The sequence below is a fragment of the Aphelocoma coerulescens genome, chromosome 11 (assembly GCF_041296385.1).
Source record: "Aphelocoma coerulescens isolate FSJ_1873_10779 chromosome 11, UR_Acoe_1.0, whole genome shotgun sequence".
Lineage (NCBI taxonomy): Eukaryota > Metazoa > Chordata > Aves > Passeriformes > Corvidae > Aphelocoma > Aphelocoma coerulescens.
The window spans coordinates 4,994,511-5,008,440 of record NC_091025.1 but is presented as its reverse complement, the minus strand read 5'-3'; positions in this window follow the sequence as shown (position 1 = coordinate 5,008,440).

Genomic DNA, 13,930 nt, shown 5'->3' with positions numbered 1-13,930 from the left:
TTCCCACCCTCCCAGGTAAGTGTCCTGACCCATAAATCCCAATGCTGTGTTATCTCTCTCTTACCAATCTTCTAGAATTAAGAATTGTAAAACTGAACAGTGGGCAAATTCACTGGTTCTTACATGTGGCAGCAAGGTGATCAGTAACACCCAAATCCTTTTCCCCTTTTCTTTCCCAGTCTTTGATGTTGGCACAGATGGTGTTAAGGGACACACTTATGTGGTGGACTTGACCACCAAGTTAGGTTTGGTGTTACAGTCGGACTTGATAGTCTTAAAGGTCCTTTCCAATCTAAAATATTTTATGATTCTATTACAATAGAGATGAATAAACTCAGATTTGTCTCCGTTGCCAAGATGCTGTGGTAACATAGACAAAGATGGTTCCTGTCCAAGGAGGAGGAAAATTCACCATCAGAAATGCAGTTATAAATACAGATACATGGAAATTTAATATTGACATTGCTGTACTAAAATCAATAAGAGATTTTTCACCAACTTGAATGGATCAAGCTCAGAGATGGGAGCCAGCTTTGCTCATCAGCCTCTACCTAGCCTTTGCACAGTCTCATTTATTACAATCATCACATTAGAGGGAGGTCTTTAAGATCAATACAAAGGAGAAAGAGACACAGTAGGTTTGTATGAGATGTAAAAATGGGGTTTGCAGCTGGGGATCAAGAGACAATAAGACAAAAGACAAGTAGGAAAAGGCACAGGTTAGCAGGTGATACAAATCGTTACAACTCCAGGAGAACTGTGAAACATCTTCATGAATACAGGGCTTGGAAACTAACAGGGTAAAGCACAAGGAATGAAGAGGTTGAAAAAGGGGCTTTATTCCAGGAAAAGAGGATGGTTGAGTGCATTCTGTTATAAAGGGATTTAGGAGAAATAAAATGTTTCTCTCAAAATCAGGGCATGGAATTACTCAATGGATTTGTTGTCAGCCTGCACAGTGAAAGGCACTGGGTAAGAGGGCTTTCAGTGATTTGAAGGGAAGTAGCGACTAGCCTGAACATGAAGGACAGAGTAATGCATTTACATTTACTGATTTACACTGTATTTTGAAGTCTGAAGCAATAATTGTTAAAACACCACAGAAGTTTAAATATACTGAAAATTGAGTGTTCTCAGAGTACACAATTACATTAATAAGCAAACGAGCTGTTACTGGGTACCACATGATTGATTTTTGGGTTCATTGCTATGAACATTTGATTCAAAAAACATAAAGATACTTCCACTGTGACTGATATCAAGACAAATGAATTGGGGACTGCCAGCCAAAGAGTGTATTTTATCTCAAGAGAAGGGTTGCTTACTCATCTCTAGTCAACAGCCCCTTTTAAACACACTGGAAGTCATTTTAAAACCCCAAGGAACGATGGAATTTAAATGTTTTGTGAGGGTGGAGACTGAGAGGTTTTCCTACATGACCAGTTATTTACCAGAAAAATATCAGACGCTCTATCATCATATTTATGATAATTTTTTCCCCAAATTAAACTCCAGCCAATACAGTTAGACTCATCACAGCAGATCAAATTTGCTCTCCCTTTCTTTGCAATGTAAATTTGTTGCAATCTGCTATTTACTTTTCTCATGGTCATATTTTTTAATAAATCAGTGCATTCAAATAATTCCAGTGAATCAGTTAATACTTCAAATGAAGTTAAAATAAATTCAAATGAATCAGCCAGCTTAGAGAGACAAAACAAGTAAGCAGGTTAAAGTGGTGGGCTTAGCTCTATGAAACCCAGGTTCAACCCTCTGCTCCAGCATGAGGTGCTCCACACATGGTGTGACATGTGAATTGCTTTTGGTATCAGTCTACAAAATATTTAGGCACTTTTCACTGAAATCCCCTAAACCAGACTGAAGCAATGAAGAACCCTAGTCCATCATCAGTTTCACAGAGCCATCGAATTATTTCAGTTGGAAGAGTCCTTAAAGATCATCTCATTCAGACCCCCTGGCATGGGCAGGGACACCTTCCAGTACACCTGGTTGCTCCAGGCCCTATCCAACATTTCCAGGGATAGGGCAGCCATAGCTTCTCTGGAAAACCTGTGCCAGTGCAGGCACAGTAAAGAATTTCTGAGTAAAGAATTTCATCCTGTCATTCAGTCTAAACCTGCCCTTTCAGTTTAAAACCATTGCCCCTTGTCCTGTCACTATCTGCCCACATAAGAAGTCCCTCCCTCTCCTTTTTATAAGCCCCCTTTAAAGCACTGTAAGGCAACAAAGGAGGTCTCCCTGGAGCCTTCTCTTCTCCAGGATGAATAGCCCCAGCTCTCAGCCTGTCCCTATGGCAGACGTGCTCCACCCCTCTGAGCATCTTCATGCCCTCCTCTGGACACCTCGTACAGATCCACATCTTTCTTGTGCTGTTTCCCCTTGTATTCAAATTATCACAATTTGTAACTCCAAAACTGTGATCAGATGTTTAAGTCAAGAGAGAGACAGAAAAACCATAAGCTTTTTTAAAAAGCTCAGATATCAGAGGGGAATGGAGACATATTTTTGTTCTACACATGCACACCACTCTACACTTGAGTTAAATATCTCTTTCTGAGATACTAAGGTTCCTCTGAAAAATAAACATCACACAGATTAACCATCCATCCATCCATGAGATAAACTCAAATTTCCAGCTCCACAGTTAAGCAAATGCAAAATAAAGTGACTACGAAATTAGTCACTGAACAAGTATATTTGTAAATAAATTATGTGTATTACATGAATGGTGTCTACAAATCTCTTTTGGAAAGGGCATAACTCTCTAAGGACTGAAATCAGTGATACAGCCCAGGCTAATTTCCAGGTCAGGATGAGAGTCTTGGACCCCCTTCTGACATCCTGGGCATTTAACCTGCGCTGGATCAGCCCCTCAGCGGACAGCAAGCAGGTACTCTCTACAGGAAATCTACCAAGGATATAAAGAAATATTCAAAAGAAAAGAAGTCCCAAAAGTCCTTTACTATAAAGACAGACACTGTGGATGGGTGAACCTCAGCATTTAGCTCCAATACAATGCAGAGAGCTGCAAGGGAGTACATATTTCCATCTGGGCTCAGCTCCAATTTTATAATAATAAACTGGCTCTTTTTTGTAAACAGAATCAATATCCCGTTTAAAAGTATTCTCAGAAGAGCAGGAAATTAGAAAATATTAGTATGAAATTAATCAAACTTCTCTTCATGAAATATTGCTGATGTTAGTGAATAAATTTTTTTGGTTTTTTCAGTGTATAGACACATGTACATTGAAAATGCTACCCTAAACATATGAGCTATGTGCTCATTTGAGATATACAAAGCTACATATTTCCTTCTTATTAAATCTGATTCCATGAACACTGAGTGCAATTTCTACTTTCAGGGATTATTAATTATAAATATGATATGATTTTTCAGGATGAATCATAAAGAATAAGTTTCTTTTTTCTCTTTGGTATTTCTCAGCAATATTGGACGTGCCTCTAAAAGTAGAAGGGGCAGGGAGAAACCATGCAGGAAAGCTGAAATTTCCTAAAACATTTTATTTTATTACTGGCATACTAAATCTCCATTTCCCTGTCCCTGTCAGAAAACTTCAGAGACTCAAATGTCATCAGTTACATCATTGGAGGCATTCTATTCCATGGCTTAAATTTTTACATAGCTATGGAATTTCTAAGTTCTCCAGAGTTTTTCTTTTCCAGAAGGGTAATAGCAGTTCCCAGTTTAGAAGAAATGTGTCCAAGACAGAGAGAGGCCTCCCTGGGGAAAGAGCAATAAAAGCAGGGACAAGGATGAAGGCCACAAGAGTGAAAGGGGGTGAGGTTTGGAGGAACAAAATGTCCAAAAAGATCAGAAGTGTGGTTTGGATTGTGAACCTGATGAATATTAAAAGTATTCAGAAATTATTATTTCGTCTGAATGTGGATAAGAGGCATGGAGATAAGAGAGGAAAAGAAAGATTTTGCAATCTTTCTCAAAATCTAAAATCACAAAAAATCTTCTCTAAGATGAAAAAAATCTTTGAAAAGAAATTAGTTTATAAAGCAGGCTTACTGTGCAAGTCTAAATTTAACTGTAGCAGTCATTACCGAGCACACTTTAAAACATCACACCCAGGGAAGGTCAGTTACTTACTTCATCCAGGCTGTCATTCTAGATGTCAAAACTTTGCTTCCTTGCTGCATCAAGCTATTTTAACTTTTGAACTGAAGAGCTTCAGGGGCTTTGGCATTACCTATAAAGGAAGTTACACTTGAGAAGAACATACCTGAAAATATCAAGTGCACCAAACACCATTGAGAATTACTTGCAAGACTGGTGTTTTATTTACTGAGCCTTTTTCCTTTTGTGTCTGCACATTCACAAACTAACTTTTTATTATGTCTACTGGAACCCAGTGTGAGAGCTCACCGTGATGCCTTTGAAGCAATAAGTAAACATTTTTAACTGTGTGTGTGCCAGATTAGCTGGGAACTTCCCCTCTCCTGCCCTGCAGCCAAGATCACTGCTGACTGTCCCTGAGTGTGGATTCCACAGGCTGAGTGGGAGAGAGACATGACAGTTGCCTGAATTACTCACTCATCCCAACATACACTTGGTCTTTTATTACAACCTACAGAATTCACTCACGGGAAAGAAAGTAAAGCTATTCACAGTCTTCAACATTTCTACCCTTCCACTTACATATTTCAACAACTTCCAATCATCCCTCTTCTCTCTGTTATCTTTAAAATGTTCAGGTACTCATACCACCAAAACTGGAGATATATGTCCTCAAAACTGGGCATGTGAATCTCTGAGTTCTAGTTTGCAACTCCCAATTTATACACACAAGTAAAAATGTCCACAAGTTAAAACATAATGACTCCAGATGCTCAACTGCACATACTTGCACATTTAGCACAAGTAAAGGCAATTTGTTCTAGAAAAGGAAAACACAAACTACAGTCTCCATTGAATATACTGGAAATGAAACCACAGATCATGGCCAATGTTCTCTTCTATTGTGCTGTATCTCTCGTAAGTGTTTTAAAATAAACACTAAATTAATTGCTTAAAGAACCTTAAACATGCCTTTGGGATGCTCTGTGGACAACTGCAGAAAGTCACAAGTCCCAAAATATACTCAATACATTTGAAATATTAACTTCTGTTAAAATACAATTATTTTCTATTGTTACCTCTGTGAGCAATAATTGCCAAAGGATATTTGTGTAGAAAAATTCACTCTTCTGTGTCACTGATTAAGGCTCCAATACAGCTCCTCAATCAATGCAATACAATACCCACAGATACACTATTTTTTTCTACAGTCATAACCAGAGTAAAACCTCTAAATCAGTAGAGAGCTTGCTGATAAACAATAACATTCTAGGATGCCTTTTTATTCTTATGCACCGAGGGAAGTAGAGGGATATGAATACAGTCAAAGGTTAAACCAAACTGTCTTAATTTATACACAAATACAGGGTCAACATGGTAGCACGTTTTACATATGAGACTGTGTACAACACATAACCACACCTACTAGGCAAGAAAAACTGATTTTTCACATCTTGAAACAAAAATCAAACTTGTCTTTCACACTCTAAGCTAAGAGCACCTTTACTGAAGCAGTTAAATGTTCTTGCTCCAGGTACAAGGTATCATCTCCCAGAACAAGCCTGTCTATTAATTGCAAAAAGTAGTAAGAGGTTACACAAAGTGACCGTGAGTGCATTTAGGAATGATACTCAACCTGATTATTTGCTTTATACTTTAAGTAAACAAATCATTAGACCTGAATAATAAAGCCTCTTGCACAATCCCATGCCTGGGAATTGCACAGCAGCAACTCAGTAAGCCACAGCTGAGCTACAGAACACTCTGGCCTGGCAGCCCCAGCAAGGGAAAGCCCAGCACAGCAGCTCTCCTTTCAGTTCACAATGCCTTTACTAGACTTTACACATCCATGCCAGTCATCTGTCTAGATGGAGGAGAACAGCAGATAAATACGGAAGAGAACTAAACCACATTTGGCAGGATAAGGCTTTTCAGTGGGAAGGGAAAGGAGAGAACTTGGGAGGTGCTATGCAAGGTGCCAGCAGAACTAATATTTGGAGAAACATCCCATACATTATGTAGTACCACATGGCCCTAGATTATGTAATTCCATAATATTCTTTTCCACACTCCCTATTGCTCAGGACAGAAACATATGCAGCTTGGCTTGTTCAGAGAAAAAGGCTCCCATGTTATTGTTGAAGGTCATGAGCACATTTGAAATGGCAGGGAGTGGGCAGAGAAAGGCAAGCAAAAAGAAACAAGTCTCATGGTTGGACACCTGCATATTGCAGAGTGGAATGGAATTTCATCCCCATCTCTGATTTACTTTCTCATCATTGGAAAATCTTTTGAATCAAACTTGTCCCACAATTTCAGAGCTTCTGACTGGGTACAATGGTTCTGAATACTGACCAGCTGCACTGGAAGCCGTTCCCTGATCATGGAGTGTATGGGCCACAAGGGAGTAGAAAACACGTAACTTGAATCCTAGGTGTCACAATTTAGGCCATCAGAATTAGTATAAACAGTTATTCATTTCCTTTGCTACAGTTTATTACCTGTAAAATGGGGGTGGTACACACATCTCTCAGACTGTTTTGAAATAAAATTATAACCCAAGAACAAACATGCAAAAAAGCCTCTGAAGGAATTAATCTACTTGTCTATATGGCTGAGTGTGAATATTGTGCATAGGTCAACTGAAAAAATCAGAAAATAACAAAATACCAAGTTGCTGTCCATTTTAATGTACAGGGAATTCATTCACAAATTTCACTCTTGAAATGACAACCTTTCCAGCAAATCTGACAAAGTGCTTTTACGATTTTGAATAAAACATTTACAGAAGGGATACACTCATCATCAAACTCAGCTGACTAAAACATTTACAGAAGGGATACCACTCATCATTAAACTCAGCTGACATATAAACCTACAATGAGCTGGAAAGCAGCAATCAAAGCTTCAGTTTCTTGATGGGGGCATGCATATACTGAAATTCCCTGATTTTCTGAGCATGGCAAAGGAGGCTGCAGAGTATTTTGCACTGCATATCTTCCTCAACATCACCACTTCTCTTAACAGAGCCTATTTCACTATTGCACTCACTCTGCTCCACGCAGAGCAAGAAGTACAGATGAATTCTGTTACAGAGAAGAAAACCATGAGGCAACACTAAAACCTCCAAAAATAACTTGCTCCTTTTGAACTCTGACTATAAGTACTTCAGAAAACACACACACTCCTGGAGAACCATGTGTTTATTACTGGAATCCCCAGCTTCCTTACCACAGTCTTTTGTGTATGGGTATTATCAGCATCTGCAAGAACCGTTTCCACCACTGCTGAAAAGAAGAGGAAGAAGCACAATGTGGAACAGAAAAAGTATGTGCACAGCTTATTATGCTAAAAAACAGCTGTGAATGCATGCATTCATGTGCAAGGATTACTGCAGCAAAGCCTACAACCACAGATAAAATTAAACTGATTTTTTTCAGCCTCCATAGTCCTCATGTAATATAAGATTTTTACTTTCCCTTTCTGACATGCCCTAAAGCTTCCTGCATTCTGATCCTGTGGTCTTTGGCAGTGCTTAGAATGAACCCAAAGCCTCTTGTTCCAGTCAGTTGCACTTTCATCAGATCTACCAGGAAGCACCAATACTCAAACAGATATATTGGGGAGACTCCGAGCTGTCTGCAGCATTTACAAGATCACAAATGCAGTTCATTGTACATATTTCAGTTATTTCATTCTTTATGTTTTAATTCAGAATTTGAGGGGTGGGGTAGATGAGAATTACAGTGCAGAAGCTGGTTGATTTGGGAGTAACCACAGTACTTTGTCATAATATTTTTATACAAGGAAAGCCAAAGCCAAAGCATATCATATTAAAAAATTCTAAACCCATTTCTTGTTTCTTATTGATCTGTAGGAAACAATACCAGATTTTTACTAGTTTGTATCAGCTGCCAAAAACAACACTAATCTATCCAAGCACACCAACACTCAATATCCTTTTATAGGTATAAGTGAACACAGCAGGAAGCTGAAATCACAGCAATTTCTCAAATTTGGTTTCTCAGCTTTAAAACCAACACATGATCCCAGCTAAGACTTTTGTCATTTTCACAGCCTGAATGAAGCATGAAGCTCAAAGGCAGTACTTGGATTGGCTATTCCTTCTCTCAAACGTCTCAAATAATACATTTTCTGCTTGTATTTTTTTTAATGCAGATATTTGCAAATCATTTAGATTATCATGGCTGCAAGAAAGATAGACATAAATATTCATGGCATCAAATATTGTAAGGAAAATTCCTCAGAACAAGATCCCCAAGTTGTAAATTATATACCATGATCTAGTAAAATCTATAGAGCTGTCATAATTTAAATCCATGGAGAATCTTGTTCATTTCACACATCTACTAAAATATTTTGTCCCTTGGTCATGATACAAGCATCAAATTTAGGATGCTTTCATTTTGAAGGTCCTCTAGTGAACATTACGAAAGGCACTGAACCGTACAAAAAACAAAGCATCCAGATAATATAGTGTCACTAATTTCAAAACATGCAGCTGATTTTTATCACATTTCAATAATGTTTCTAATCTCCCATCATAAAACATAAATCAGATCTATGAAAGGCTAAATAACCAACTTCAGCTGCTATGATCTGCACAAAGACTCTGCTTTAGTAAAAGATATTTGCTTCCATAATTTTTAATACATCAGTTTCTGGTGTACTAGATAATCATTTATGCAAGTTTTAATTTCTAAGCTCTGTGCTGCTGACATGTTACAGTATTTTCAAAAATGAAAATCAAGAACAAAAATAGAACAACAAAGACAATGGTGAAGATGATCTAAGAAATCTTTCTATTTGTTTTACCTGCCATGTGTTTTATATTGTGTGTACTGAACTTCTGCAATGACAAGAGTTCATATTAGTTACTTATCTTATTATTTTCTTAATAAGAATAGTCATAACAGACTGGCTGCTGGTTCGTCTTCTGACAGGATCAAGAACTCAAAGTTTAAGAGTACACACTATACACCCACAGGAGATGCCACATAAAGGAACGTGTTTCATTTATTGTTGTTTAAGGACATTGCTCCCAATCTTTAAAAACAGAACAGAAAGGTTTGCTCTGCAGACACACATGAAAGTGTCCCAGTGCTGATGGGGACAGCTGAAAGCTGTCCAACAACTGCTGCTCCAGAGCAGAGGCGAGCACTAGCTTCACTGAGCTTCTGATGGGAAGGTTCAACACTATGTGAGACCAAATGCTCACTCATAGCCAGGTTTCCTCCAAAACTTAGGTGACAGAGCTGGAGAAAAGAAATAAGAGTTCACACTTTGTTAAAACTTCTTTTTTTCTGTTAAAGCAATGCCACAGGTTCTTAATCAATGCCTTGTTAAGGCTTAAGGTCACCAGATTGGCAATACCATAAAACACAACCTCTGCCATGAGCTCTTCCCTGCTTTATATTATTACAGATCCCCAGTGGCCTTGATCCAGAGATGGGAAGAGAAGATGGGGCTATTAATTCCTGAAGAAATGTCATTCAACTAATGGGAAAAAAAGAAAATAAAGAGCAATATATTCTCAACATTTTCTTGCAACCATGAAGTAAGATCTCTGCCAATCCTCTAACTGACAGTAAATTCAAGTGTATTTTCCTGAGACATATCATAGAAAAACTTCCTTGGGCTCTGTATTCCAACCAACTAATATACTGCATTCCAATAAACTAATATACTGTATAGGAAAGGATAAGAGAGAATGGGAAATTAACATGGAGAGCTTTCCACACCAAATGAGTACCCAAGGGGTTTGCAGGCAGCCATCTCTTTCACCAGACTCTTCCTTCAGCTTTGCAGAGAAGAATTCGGGGTGTGGACAAACTCCCAGCTTGTGAAGACTGTGTCGGTGGAAAAGGTTTATCCTCAGATGTTCCTCACCATCACCTGCAGAGGTTTCTGCCCCTTCAGAGCAGCTCCCAGCTGTTCACTTGCACCAGTACCAAAACCACTTTACCCAAAACAAAATAGTTTAGCACAGACCTGCCTCCTAATATTGTTAGAAATAAGCTGATGAAAGCTGGCAATACATCCCCTGCCCTTCCCCCTCCAATCCACTCATCCTCTCCCTCATGCAAGCAACAGCACTTAACTGACCCCTTCAGGCATCACAGGATGCTAAATAGACAAATAATGATTTTTTTATTGAACAGGAGAAAAAACAGGAGAAGGGGGAAAGTAGGAAAGCCTTCTTCAATTGCCTGTCTCCTGAATTCATGTCTCCTGAATTAAAGTAACCAGCAAGCCATGGCTTTTTCTTCAGTACAAAATGGGAGAAGGAAGGTTAATTTATTTCACTTAATGAGAAATATAATGTTTCCTCTTTAGCAGATAAAATACAGAATGGGCCAGAAAAGAGTAAACTAAGCATACTGCAAGACAGGTCTAAACTATTCTAGGTCTTCCTCTCATTTAGGATCAAGATCTTCTATCCTTCTCATGACAAGAAAATCTTTCACTGTGCAACCATTTAGAAAGACTATTCTGATTGGTTTACTTTACATTTTTCAAACCTGAAACACCAGAATGAATAATTACATGTGTTCACCCTTTCTATTAGTTTAGGGCCCTCTAGGGCAAGCTGTTTAATTCTTGCCTTTAAGGCTAAACACTATTTTTCCTTCTTGAAAAGCAGTTCAGAGAATTGCATGGGTTTGATCAAGAAAGATTTGAAATACAGAATAAAAAGAATCCTTCATTATGAACAGATGCTAGGAATCTCTTCCCTCCACCTCTTTTTTCTGTCTTTGAGGAAGACAAATCACTAAAAGTTTAGACATATAAAAAATAACAGCAGCATCAATTTTGACGCAATGTGTATTTCAGCAGACAGCACATCAGTCAGTTTGGTTTATAGAACCTGAGAAATGATGTTTTAACTTTTACTGTTGCTTCTGTCAGAGGAGAAAAGATGTAGCTTCTCTGCTTTGGAGTACAACAGATAATGCTGTCATATTCAAAATTATACTTATTGCTTATGCATATAATAACTACAGCATTTGTCCTGCATTTAATTTTATGTTTGTGTTGAAGTGTTTTCTTGGTTAAAAGAAAAAAAAAAGGAGAGAAAAAACAGTGCATGTGTGTTCTGCATGTAAGTGCATTTTTTTGATGTGCAGTATCTAATTTGTGGGGGGGAAAATAAAAAAACAAAAGGAAGAACTGCTGTGTATTTTAGGGAAGGTAATTCAAAAGCCTTATAGTATTAACCTAAAAGCTAATTACCTAATTATCTTTCTAACCTTATCTATAGCAAGTGCATTTCTGCAACACAACAGTAACAAGCTAAGACCAAAACTTTCTGAACTCTTCAGTTCTCCTGCCCACTGCATAGATAACCCTCACCAAGTGGTGTTGGTCTTTTTTCACGTTTTAATGCATTCTGGGTAAATCTGGTAGTGACAAATTTAACCCATTCACTAAACTGCCCTGCACAGAACACTCCAATACGAGCTTTTCTTGCAGAAGGTAAAGCCTGAGCAATCATGTTTGTAACAGATGGCAAAAACACCAGGTTAGACATAATACTGATAGGAACCAAGAAGAGATGTCTGCTCCATTCCACACTGAAATGGCAGGTGGAGGTGAACCCCCCATACAGCCCATCCCTGTCACCCCTCATACAGCTGAGGTACAGCTGAGGTGATTTAGAGTAGCAAATAAAGCATTGTGCGAGGTCTGTCGTGCAGCGGGGGTTACCTAAAGTACAAGACAGTCCCTTCCCTCCCTCTATACCTGAAGTCCAAGCTCTTCTCATTCCACTGCCAACATTAATCTTCCCTCCTGAGACATATATCCAGAACAGCTTAACTATATATCCTAACTCCTTGTATTCCATTCCAGAAACATCAGCTCATTCTCCTTCCTTGAAAGCTGGCTAGCTAAAATTTTTTAAGTGCCAAAATATTAGTATTAAGCCAGAAATGCATTATTCAGCCAGTCAAACAATACCTCGAAAGAACAAGTACAAGTAGCACTGCAGCAGGATCAATGACATCCAGAGGACAGGAGCAGAACGGACGCTTGAGGGTCAGACTGCTTGAGCTCACTGACAATCAACAAAGACTGGATACAACAGGTATCTCTGGCAGTTGAGGCACTTCACAAATATAGGGCCCTGGAACAACATACTCATTGGCCCTGATGGAAGTAACCCCTTTAAACAACACTCTCACCCCCAAAAAATTGCTACCATAGACAGTCTTGAAAATTACTGATCCTACTCCATGTGTTTGAAAAATGCCAATAAATTCTCATCGTTTCACTTCCTTCTTCCTCTGCCTAGTCTATTTAATTGTAAGCTCTTCAGGGCAGAAGCAAGGGGTGTTTTAATGCTGCAGTGAAGAGTACTAAACCACATATGGCTTTGAGCACTACTTTATTTTCAAAACAATAAAGGTCTACTTCATCCAAATATTGTTTGTTTGGTAAAAAAAAAAGTGGCATCTAGAATCTCCTTTTCTGTTTCTTTGTTGTAAGATTAGTAAACCTTTCACTGGGTTCATCACTAAAACATGTATTTGACTCAAAGAAGACTCCTAATAAGACTTCCTCAAGATGCTACCCTTTCCTCACTGCTATGACTTTCGGCTGCTGACTATTCCTTGTTTTGCAGATTCTTCCTAATTTCCTCATGTGTGTGCATGTTTACATGTGCATGTGCGCATTTCCTCCTCCACTCCAGAGTTCTTCAAAGCAATTACAGTGCTCCCAAACACACAGAGGCAGTAAGGGAAACAAGGAAGACAAGCTGACTCAGAGTGGCTGTGAAGAGATTAACAGTTCAGTGGTTCAAATCAGCACCAGCGCTCCCAGGCACAGGCCCCTGCCAGCAGCACCTTGTGCTGTGGTTCTACAGAACGAACCAGTCCCTTCCCCCGCTGCAAGAAACCCCTCCCTAACCTTCAGCTGCCAGATGGAAGTGACAGCCAAGAGTCAGCTCTTCCTTTGTTACCAACATTCATGTATTGATCTGTATCCCCCCAAAGCACAGAACTCCAGCTCAACCTCAGCTCTCCCACCAGAAGCCAGTTTAGGTCTTGGGGCAAACAAAACATTGAAGCCTCATAACTGAGACCCCCTGCACAACATTCCCTCTTTACTCCTGAGCCAGTTTCTTACATTTACCAGTGGATAACCCTGGCCAGGAGAACCCATGTCTGTGAGTGTCGGTTCAAGCTGAGAGGAGGGAAGATGGGAGATGGGAGATGATAAGGTGGCACAGCATTTCATTTCTTTAGCTCTTCCAGCCCCCTTATTATTGCTGGAATATAACATCATCTTTTTTCATATCCTGGATGGTCCTGACCTTATATTTTAACACCAAAACTCTCTGCATTACTGTCCCAAAGAACAGCAACAATAGATACCAGCAGAGAAGAAAGAGCCTGACCTAAATGCAAAGGTGCAAAGGAGAAAAACCACTGAGAGCGCCTGTATCCTCATTGCGATCTGCTTTTCCTGCTTCACCAGGATTATGGGCTACATTTTTTGTTGGTGTGAACCAACACAGGCTACATCTGCATATGCAGGGCTGACATCACAAACCTTGTAAACACACAAATGTCTAGAAGGAATTTGCATCCTTCAACACCATGCCAGTGCCACCATCTCCTCAGACACGCTTAGTAAGCACTGCCCCAAATGTTTCAACTAACTCTGACAAGGTACAAGAAAAAGCTGTAGAAGAAGTCTCTAATTTGACAGAAATAGGTTGGAAGATGGCCACCTGTCCACAAACTATTGGAAACCACAGACAGACATCTTTGCGAGATTCAGCTGAAGTCTACACCCAT